The sequence below is a fragment of the Balaenoptera acutorostrata genome, chromosome 1 (genome assembly GCF_949987535.1).
Source record: "Balaenoptera acutorostrata chromosome 1, mBalAcu1.1, whole genome shotgun sequence".
Lineage (NCBI taxonomy): Eukaryota > Metazoa > Chordata > Mammalia > Artiodactyla > Balaenopteridae > Balaenoptera > Balaenoptera acutorostrata.
In genome coordinates this window covers 20,835,578-20,845,438 of record NC_080064.1, presented here as the reverse complement: position 1 = coordinate 20,845,438, position 9,861 = coordinate 20,835,578, and positions in this window count along the sequence as shown.

The following is a 9,861-nucleotide window of genomic DNA, read 5'->3' as shown; positions in this document are numbered from 1 at the left end:
AGAATGTGAAAAAAAAAACCCCTCTCACTTCCCTTCTATGCTTTTGTGTCTCATGTATCAAGCCTCAGAAAAACCTGAGTGGGCCTTTAGGGCCTCCAGCCCTGGCTAAAAAGAAACAGAAAAGAACTGAAAGTCAAGGCTGGAGAGAGAAAGCCAGGAAGTGGCGAGAGAGGGGTAGGACTCTTGCCCCAGGGAGGTGGGTAAGGAAGGAAGTGGGTGGAGCCCTCAACTACCTGTCACTGCCCACCCCCGTCAGCTCCTTCACCAGAGGCCTTTCCTGACTCTCTGTTCAAGTCTCAGCTGCCTTTGGTGCACCTGTTGGGGTGGGTGATTCTGGGGGTTCATGAGAGTCTGTGAGGCAGAGATACCAGAATGGCACTGGCCCAGGAGACAAGAGACCCATGTTAAAGTCCAAGATTGCTCTGCTGAAAATTGGCTCCATCATACTGGGCAGGGGCTAAACCCTGGGGCCAGCCAGGATGTCCTTTCTCCATGCTGTGGATTCTTGTGAGGATACTTAAATGCCAAGCTCATATTTGCAAAAATATTCTTACAAACCTGAGAAATTTCTTTTCCACATCCTGGGTCTCTGCTGTCCTTTGAGCTTGAGCTGCTAGTGGTGGGGGGATCTGGGTGCTGGAAGGGGTTTTAGGGTCATCAGGACTTGGGGCATGAAGGGATATCTGGAGTCTGTCAGTACCTGAGAGAAGTGGGGCTTCAAACCTTTTCCTCTCCTGCCCTCTGAGCAGTTTCATTCTGTCTTGACACCATCTGGATAGACAGAACCCTGGTCGCAAAGCTTAAAGAGCTTAGAGAGACCCCCATTTTACAGATGGGAAAGTTGAGGGCCCAAGAAGGGCAGGTTAATGGCAGAGCTGGAGATAGAACCTAGTCTATTTCTTGACTTCCCTGTCCTACTGTACACCTTCTCCAAACCTGACTTGATGGGAAATCTCAATCCACACCCCCTACAACTCCTTCAAAGAGAGGGAGTTCCTCAGTGTTCCAAGAGCTCCTTCTGTTGGTCACCGCACTAAAGGTTGTGTCTGCTAAGAATATGGTCTAGTAGCTTGACCCAACACCAGGTCCCTCTAGGTCTCGTCACCTCTTTAACTCAGCAGAAAACAGAATATGGGACTTCCCTGGTGGCGCAGTGGTTAAGAATCCACCTGCCCATGCAAGGGACACGGGTTTGAGCCCTGGTCCGGGAAGATCCCACATGCCGCCGAGCAACTAAGCCCATGTGCCACAACTACTGAGCCTGCACTCTAGAGCCCACGAGCCACAACTACTGAGCCTGCATGGCACAGCTACTGAAGCCCATTTGCCTAGAGCCCATGCTCGGCAAGAAAGAGAAGCCACCGCAATGAGAAGCCCGCGCACCTCAACGAAGAGTAGCCCCCACTCACTGCAACTAAAGAAAGCCCAACGCAGCCAAAAATAGATAAATGAATAAAACAAAACAAAACAAAAAACCAGAATATGGCAGTTAGGCTAGCTGAATGAATGGGTGAATATAAGGTGATCACTCCCACCTCCAAGCCTTGCATACCTGTATTCATGCAGTCAATAAATGCTTATTATGGGGCAATAGCAGACTAAGTACTGGGGAGTTACCAATGAAGAAAAGAATTAAGGGGAACAAAGAGGTGAGCCCTTTGTTTGGGGCTGCTTTTCCCCTAAAAGTATTTGCCACTTCCAGAAGAGACAGCTGAGAAACTGAGCAGAGCTTTCTACAGATTTATGGGGCTGGGGGAGAAAAACTGTAGTTCAAGACCTACTAAGAAATGGGGGCCCTGGTAAACTCCTCCACCCTCCACTAGGCTTTGGGTTGGGACCATGAAAGGTTACACCTGAGGAGTAAGAGTAAACAGGAAACAACAGCCCAGCCCGTCATAGAAACTGAAGACAATGTGATCAAAAAACAAAACAAAAAAAACCCTGAAAAAACCAAAAAAACAAGAGGAACAACAGATAATAGAAACAATTACACAGAAGATCCAGATAGTGGAATTATCAACCAAACTTTTAAATAACAATGCTTAGTGTATTCAAAGACATATAAGACAAGACCACAAATTATAAATTATAGAAAAGAACCAAATGGAGGGGCTTCCCTGGTGGCGCAGTGGTTGAGAATCCGCCTACCAATGCAGGGGACACGGGTTCAATCCTTGGTCGGGGAAGATCCCACATGCCACGGAACAACTAAGCCTGTGCGCCACAGCTATTGAGCCTGTGCTCTAGAGCCCGTGAGCCACAACTACTGAAGCCCGCACACCTAGACCCCGTGCTCCACAAAGAGAGAAGCCACCACAATGAGAAGCCTGTGCACTGCAAGGAAGAGTAGCCCCCGCTTGCCGCAACTAGAGAAAGCCCGCACACAGCAACGAAGACCCAACCCAGCCAAAAATAAATAAAACAAATAAATTTATTTTAAAAAAAAGAACCAAATGGAAATTCTAGAACTTAAAAATACAATAATAGAAATTAAGAACTCAGCAGATAGTTTTAACATCAGATTAGACACAAATGAAGAGAGAATTAGTGAAGTAGAAAATGATACTAAAATATTACAGCATAATATGGTTGTTAAGTATCTGCTGTGTGCAAGGTACTGCACACACTGGGGCTACAGAAGTGAAGAAAAAGGACATAGTCCCTGTTATTATGGAACTGACATTTGAATGGGGGAAAACATTAAAAATTATGGTTATTTAAGATTTCAGTAAATGCTATGAGGAAGTCAAAAGGGTGGTGTGAGAAAAGAGAAATGGGAGGAGGACATATTGTAGGTTAGTGTTCAGGGAAGACCACTCAAAGGGAATGTTTGTGCAGAACAAGAGGGACCTGGGTGAGCAAAACACCTCAGACCACTCCCCGTCCCAGTTTCACAGTGTTCTTTGATGACTGTTCCCAGGGCCTTGCACAGTCTCACAATGGGCAAGTGCTCAATATGTACTTGAGCTCAGTGACAGAATGGAACACAGCAAGGATGGGGAGAAAGGAAGGGGGTTGCAGCACATATTACAGTATGATCTGCCCTGCAGCTTTCATCCCCACTGAGAGAGGGCTGTGATCCAACAGCACCACAGAACATTCCAAGGGAAACCTTCATCCGTTTGTTCATCCATCCATCCGTCCATCCATTCATTTCAGACAATTTATTGACACCTACTGTGTATCAGGTAAGATGAATGAGTAAAGATCCCTTCCCTTGAGGAGTTCATAGTCCAAGAAGGAGACACATACAGAAAAAAATCACAAAAAGGAATAAGGAATGCTATAATGGCAGCAGGCCTACTAGAATGTACAGTGTGATTCTACTTGGGGGGACTGGGGGTATTCATGGAGGAGGGGACATTTGAACTAGTTCTTGAAGGATGGAGGGGGATTTTCCCAGGGGGAAAAGGCAAAGGAGGATGTTCCCATTGGAAGGAGAGGCCTCAACATAGGAGAGAGCATGATAGTTTCTGGAACATTGAGAAGGACACATAATATGAAGGTCTTAAATGTCAACAGGATATAGGGAGGGCTTGACCCAAGGCGCCTGTGATGTGGGTGGAGAAGAGGGGGAAGGTGGGAGAGATAGCCAGGTTTTTATTCTGAAGGAATGCTTGGACTGAGAGGACCTCTTTCTCCGTTATTATTTACCTCTCCCTCCTGAGCTGCTAGGAGTTGATAAACTCTTTAGCCCCAAAGGGGTCATAACTGATAAGGGTTTTTCAGGAAATGACCTAGAAGCAAAGTGGACTCTATTCTCAAGAACAGAGGCCTCCGGAACCCTCTAACCCTCTAACCCTGTAACCGTCTACTTCCTCATCCCACAGGTGGGGAGCAGACCCAGAAAGAGCCTCCCTCCTCTCATTCCAGGGCCTTTGCACCATTGTCAGGCAATGAGCATCCACCCCAGGATGGAATCAAGAAGAGGCCAAGTGGCCCCCACCCCAGAAGTCCAGAGGGAGTCCTGGGTGAGCTTGGAAGCTGGACAAATTTTCCTCCAATGTCCTTCTAACACTTAAATCTTTTTTTTTTTGGCTGCACTGGGCAGCACGCGGGATCTTAGTTCCCTGACCAGGGATCAAACCCGTGCCCCCTGTAGTAGAAGCGCAAAGTCTTAACCACTGGACGGCCAGGGAAGTCCCTAGCACTCAAATTTTATGTAATTCTGGAGACCTTGGAAAGATTTCCAGAACCATCTAAGATGGGAGATAGAAAAATATAAGTCAGAAAAATAACTATTAGGCAAGCTTAGACTCTTGTTTCATTTTCATAACTTTGTTTTTGGAAAACATCTTTTTAAAAACAATAATATGACAACGTTATGAGAAATTTAATTTGCACGATAACCCTACAAGGTGGGTTCTATTAGTATCTCTATTTTCCAGATATGGAAACTGAGGCTCAGTGGAGTAGCTGGAGCAGAAACAGCCAGCTAGTAAGTGACAGAGCCCAGCCCCGTAGACTTGTTAAGTATTGGTGGCCCATAATACTTCCTCAATAAATGATGGCCATCACTATTTTCCAAGTTTCTATGATGAAAATGTATACTTTTATAATAAGGCCCTGACTTCTCCCAATAAATGTTTTTTCAAAAATAATAAACTGGGGATTTCCCTGGTAGTGCAGTGGTTAAGAATCTGTCTGCCAATGCAGGGGACACAGTTTCGATCCCTGGTCCGGGAAGATCCCACATGCCGTGGAGCAACTAAGCCCGTGCGCCCCAACTATTGAGCCCACGTGCCGCAACTAACGAAGCCCGCATGCTCTGGGACCCATGTGCCGCAACTACTGAGCCTGCGTGCTGCAACTGCCGAAGCCCGGGCGCCTAGAGCCCGTGCTCCACAGCAAGAGAAGCCACTGCAATGAGAAGCCCACGCACCGCAACGAAGAGTAGCCCCCATTCGCCGCAACTAGAGAAAGCCCGTGCTCAGCAATGAAGACCCAACGCAGCCAAAAAAATATATATATATATAATAATAAACTGCACGCCAGGTTAAAGGGCTCCCACTTCCCTCACAGGAACGAGATATTTGCTGAATGTCTGCCTACTGCAGAATCTCAGGTCATGCTTCCGGCCCTGGGTAGGAGGGAGGTATGTTGTAAACTCTGATGCTTGGGTAAATGCCAGTTCACTCCCCAGTCTTGCTGACGTGGGAGGCAGCGGGCACACCAGGACCCATGAGGCCAGAGCCCCCTGCCTCCCATTGCTGTTGGTCCTTGCTTACCTTTAAGAGCAGAAGGAACATGAGCAAGGTGACAGTAAAAGGTTGCTATTCCCCTGACTATGGCTCCAACCCCCCAAAACACTTGGCCCCAGCATGACCTCGAACTTTCTCATCTCATATATCTCAAGCCTCTGAGAACTTTCTGGGAGCAGCTTAGTGGCAAGAGAGCTCTCCCACCTCCACTTTCCAGTCACACTTTCCACCTGAACCCTTCCCTTGGCCATGGACCTGTACCACCTGCACCTTGGCTTACCTGTGCCTGCCTGTTTTACTAAAGTGGGAGCTTCTGGAAAGAGCACAGATTCTGGAGGCAGACAGTTCTGGGTTTGAATCCACTTTTCTGCTTTCTACCTGCATAGTCTTGAGCAAGTCACTTTACTTCCCTGAGCTTCAGTTTTCTCATCTGTAAAGCTCATAATTTTGGAATCTGGCACTTGCAAGACACTCATTAATTGGTAGCTTCCTTCAGTCTTCAATTGGTGTGTAAAGAATGCCTCAAGGAGGCTGCCCTCCCCTAAATGCAGTAGATGAGAAAGTCAAATGGAAAATATTAGTAAGTGCAGTTTGAGACACGCAGAGAAAGGGCTTTGGTGGTTAAGCCAAGGCGTAAGGAAGTGGGTGCCAGAAATCATAAGACACCCAGATCATCACAGCTGGAAGACTGAGATAATGATAATGCTAGTTAAAAGCAGGAAATGTTTTGAAAACTTATTCTGTATGGGTATTGTGACATGCATTATCTCATTTAATTCTCATGGCAACTCTGTGGGGGTGGGTATTATCCCCATTTTACAGAAGAAGAAATTAAGGTGAGTAACTTGCCCAAGGACACACAAGTCAGGATCCACGACTCCAGAGGCCTAAGTCCATGCTCTTAACTAAACTATATCTAGTTGCTTTAATCCAACACCTTATTTTTTCATGTGAGGCTCGGGAGGGGAAGTGTTTCACCCAAAATCACACAAAGTGTCTTATCCAAAGGCAGGGGGAGTCTCACCCAAATTTTTACACAAGGAAACAGAATATGAGCGTCCCTTCAGGGCGCCGTTTGGTCAAGAAGTTAGCAGAGAAATTCAGATTTAAGAAACATTTATTAAGTACTTGCATCATTTCCATTCATGCTTAAAAGAACTGCCCCCTTAGTACTGTACTGATCAGATGAAAAAACAGGCTGAGAGGGATAAATGTAATTTCTCCCAAAATCAATCTAGCAAAACAGTGGCATTGTCGGGATTACATATTCAGGTCCAGAGGCTTCCAGCAGCTTCGTGAATCTAATCCCAGGTTCTCCGCTTTCTGTGCCTTGGGGCGACATGAATGGACCCTCCCTTTCCCCAGACCCAGAGTCCGCTCAGAGCGGTGGATTCTGGGACTTGCAGTATCCAGCGATGAGTTTAGACTCCGTGGGCCAATAGAATTCGAGCACAGACGGCTGTACCCGCCTCCGCTGCCTGCTGGTTGCTCAGGGACACCCCTCGAATTAGCCAATGAGAAGAGCACGGGTCCTGGTCGCCTGGGAAACCGTGTGACAACAAGATGGCGGCGCCGCGGGCGGTTCTGCAGACCTGCGTGGTGAGTCACGGCCCCAGACCTTTCTGCCCATGGAGGCCCCCACACAGGCTGGGGCCCTCACCCCGAGAGCCTCGAGGACACGCGAGGCCCGCGGCCCGGCTCCCCCAGCAGAGCCCCCCGCTCCCTGGGAGCAGATTCGGGACCCCGCCTACCATGGCTCCGCGTGGAGGCAGGGGGGCGGCGACGCGGCTCCTAGGGCGGGACTGGTGGTAGAATTCACGTGGTGAGCGCTTCCAGCTGGGGATTTATGGGTTGAAGGCGTACAGCCTGCTGGTCCGTGTCGGCGCTGGAGAGCACTGGGACCTGTGGGGGGATAAATTTGACTCCCAAAGATGTAGAGGCATAAGACAGAGCTTTCCTCTCAAAGCTTGAGTCTGAAGGGGCAGACAGCCTAACCTTTAGCTGCCTCCGGCTTGAGGGGGAAGACACAGTCCTCCCAGGAAGACCCCAAAGTGAAGGGAGTAGACCAGGGTCCCCAGTCTGAGGGAGGAGACACAGCCCTGCGCTCAGGAGTCCCCAGGCTGATAGGAAGAAACAGTCGTCGTCCTCACGGGTCTCCTATAATCCATGGGAAAATGGATCTGGAGACAGTGTGTTGAATTGGCCTGGAGTGAGACTGGAACCGGGGAAGTCAGTTTGGAGCCATTATGACAGCCCCAAAGAAGGGCAGTGAGAGTCCCACTAGGATGGCCAACAGTGGTCATGGAGAGGAGGAGCTATGTGTGAGAGACTTGCAGAGTTTAACCTGCAGGATTTGGTACCTGATGGGATTAAGAGGGAAAGAAGGAGGGAAAATTGTTGTGTTTGGATGATGGGGTCCCATTAAGAAGGGGGAAGTGGGAGGAGCTTATTTTGAGGGAAGATGTTGGTTTTGGTTTGGAGACCAGGTCCTTTTCTTTCCTATGATAGCTTTATTGAGATATAATTCACATACTGTATACTTCACCCCTTTAAAATGTAAATTTCAATTGTTTTTAGTATATTCATAGAGTTGTGCAGCCCTCACCACAATCAGTTTTAGAACATTTTCATCAGCCCAAAAGGAAACCCTGTACCCTTTAGCAGTCCACCCCCACCCTCCCCATTTCCCTTTAACACCTCCTACCCTAGGCAACCACTAACCTACTTTGTCTCTATGGATTTGCCCATTCTGGACATTTCATATAAATGGAATCATAATAATTGGTGGTCTTTTGTGACTGACTTCTTTCCCTTGGCATAATGTTTTCAAGGTCCATTCACATTGTAGCATGTATTTCATTCCTTTTTTGTTGCCAAATAATATTCCATTGTAAGGGTATACCACATTTGTTTATCCATCCACTGGTTGATGAACATTTGGGTTGTTTCCATTTTTTGGCTGTTATGAGTAATGCTGCTTATGAATAGATATACAAATTTTTGTGTGGATATAAGTTTTCATTTCTCTTGGGTATATACCTAGGTATGGAGGCCATAAGATAACTCTGTTTAACCTTTAGAGGAACTGCTAGACTGTTTTCTACAGCAGCTGCACCATTTTACATTCCAACAAAGGTTCCAGTTTCCCCTCATCCTTGCCAATGCTTATTAATTTCTGTCTTTTTGACCAGTTTCTTTTGAGGGGTCATTATAGTGATGAGAATTTGGAGAAAGGAGGGATAATCAGGTCTGGTGGGAGTTCATGCAGGGTAGTTTTCACTACTAAAGGCACAGTGCCTGGGGCTTTTTAGTGTGATGAAAATGTTCCAAAACTGATTGTGATGGTGGTTTCGTAACTCTGAATTTATGAACATACTAAGAACCAGTGAATTGTATACTTTAAAAGAGTTAAGTGTGTAAATTATACTTCAATAAAGCTGTTTTTTTTTTTTAAAAAAAGGTCACATGCCATTTGATTCCATTTATATAACATTCTTGAAGTAAGAAAATTATAGAGATGGGAAACAGTAGTGGTTGCCAGGGGTTAGGGATAGTGGTGAGGAGGAGGATGAGTGTGATGCTAAAGGAGTAGCACAAGGGAGATCTTTGTGGTGATGGAATAGTTCTGTACATATTGTTTTTTAATATAAATTTATTTATTTATTTTTGGCTGCGTTGGGTCTTCGTTGCTGCGCACAGGCTTTCTCTAGTTGCGGTGAGCGGGGGCTACTCTTCGTTGCAGTGCGTGGGCTTCTCATTGCGGTGGCTTCTCTTTGTTGCGGAGCACGGGCTCTAGGCGCGCAGGCTTCAGTAGTTGCGGCACGTGGGCTCAGTAGTTGTGGCTCACGGGCTCTAGAGCACAGGCTCAGTAGTTGTGGCGCATGGGCTTAGTTGCTCCACAGCATGTGGGATCTTCCCGGACCAGGGCTTGAACCTGTGTCCCCTGCATTAGCAGGCAGATTCTTAACCACTGCACCACCAGGGAAGTCCTCTGTACATATATTGATTGCAGTGGTGGTTACACAGAATCTATACAGGGGATGAAATGGCATAGAATGACATACAAATTATACAATGGCAATTTCCTGATTTTGATACTGTGTACAATAGTCATGTAAAATGTGACTATTGGGGAAAACTGTGAAGGATACACAAGACCTCTCTACTATTGTCCTAATTTCCTGTGAATCTATAATAATTTTAAAGTAAAAAGTTAAAATATAACTAAAGAACAAATAAAAGCAAAAAAAAAAAAAAGAAAAGGAGTTAGCCAGACAAGGGAAGGGTGTGGGTAGGAGTAGGGAGACCATTTCCGGGGAGCGGGTTCCAGGTCTGAGGAGCCATGTGTGCAAAGAAAGCCCTGGTGCATTTCAGGGCCGACAGTTCAGAGTGGCTTAAGTGGAGGGTGCGATGCGGGGGGACTGTGGGTGATGATGGGTGAGGTCCAGAGACACAGGCAGGGACCAGATCATCCATGTTAAGGAATTTTGAATTTTTTTTCTGTGGGTGAGAAGGAGCCACTGGGAGTACTGAGCAGGGAAGTGACATGTCAGCTTTGGGTTTAAGAAGATTCCCCTGGCAGTGTGTGGAGACTGGTGAAGGGAGCCACAGGGGCCGTCACACTTGGCCACACATACCCTGAGGATGCCCGGACAAGACG